The sequence below is a fragment of the Dryas octopetala genome, chromosome 8 (assembly GCF_963921425.1).
Source record: "Dryas octopetala chromosome 8, drDryOcto1.1, whole genome shotgun sequence".
NCBI classification, from domain to species: domain Eukaryota; kingdom Viridiplantae; phylum Streptophyta; class Magnoliopsida; order Rosales; family Rosaceae; genus Dryas; species Dryas octopetala.
In genome coordinates this window covers 17,325,010-17,326,118 of record NC_141373.1, presented here as the reverse complement: position 1 = coordinate 17,326,118, position 1,109 = coordinate 17,325,010, and the positions used below count along the sequence as shown (strand labels likewise).

Below are 1,109 nucleotides of genomic sequence, written 5' to 3'. Positions count from 1 at the left end.
GGGGAGGATCCGATCCATTTCTTGAAGGAGTTTTCTGGGGTTTGTGAAGCCGCACAATTGAGGGGCCTGAATGCCGATCAGTACCGTTTGAGGATGTTCCCTTTTGCGCTTAAGGACAAGGCAAAGAGGTGGTTGTATTCGCTGCCCAGTGGTTCCATTTCGACATGGAATGATCTTTCGAGCAAGTTTTTGAACAAGTTCTATTCCATTTCCAAGACTAATTCGATTCGGAAGGAGATCCTTGGATTTGTGCAAAAGGCGGACGAACCATTCCATGAGACTTGGGACAGATTCAATGAGTTACTTACTAGCTGCCCACACCATAACTTATCTCCTTGGTATGTGATTTGCTGTTTTTATCAGGGATTATTGGAGAGAGACCAAGCCAAGGTGGATTCGGCATGTGGTGGTGCATTCATGTCCATAACGGAGGATGAGGCTACAGAATTGTTTGAGTCGCTTTCTTTGAGTTCTCAACAATGGGATTCCAATCGTGCAAGAGGAGGACCAAAGAGAGGGTTATATGAGGTGGCTGATGTGCCAAACACCATGGAGGGACAGATTATGGAAATCAAGACTATGGTGCAGAAGTTATCTTTGGCTCAAGAGAAGATGATGAGTGCGCAAGGACCAGGGGGTGACGTGGAACAAGTGAACCAAGTTGGGAGCTATCCTAGGGTGCCATATGATCCATTTTCTAACACTTATAACCCTGGATGGAAGAACAACCCTAATTTCAGGTGGAGCAACAATAATGGACAGCAAGCTAGTGGGAGCACCAACAAGCCGTATGTGCACCCTAATGCCGAGAGGTCTAGTTTGGAGGACAAGATTGCTCAGATTGCTCAAAGCACCACTTCCCTTGCCCAAAGCACCAATGCCTTCATGAACCGTACCGAGCAGCAGATGCAAGCCAATTCGAAGGCTATTGCACACTTGGAGAGTCAAATGGGTCAGATTGCCACTACTTTGGGTCAGAGAGAGAAGGGAAAGTTGCCAAGTCAGCCCATCGTCAACCCGAAGAATGAGGAGCATGTAAATGCTATTTTGAGGACTACTCCAAGAAAAAGAGTTAGAATGGTCAAAACTAAGGTGGTGAAGGAAGTAAT

At 46.3% G+C, this 1,109-nt stretch overlaps 1 non-coding gene across 1 annotated transcript; it reads right to left on the bottom strand.

Moving 5' to 3' along the window:
* Window positions 1-222: 222 nt before the first annotated feature.
* LOC147277695 (small nucleolar RNA R71) lies at window positions 223-329 on the bottom strand. Its single transcript, XR_015124147.1, has one exon. It is a non-coding gene; the product is annotated as a small nucleolar RNA R71 (small nucleolar RNA).
* Between the last annotated feature and the right edge of the window lie 780 nt (window positions 330-1,109).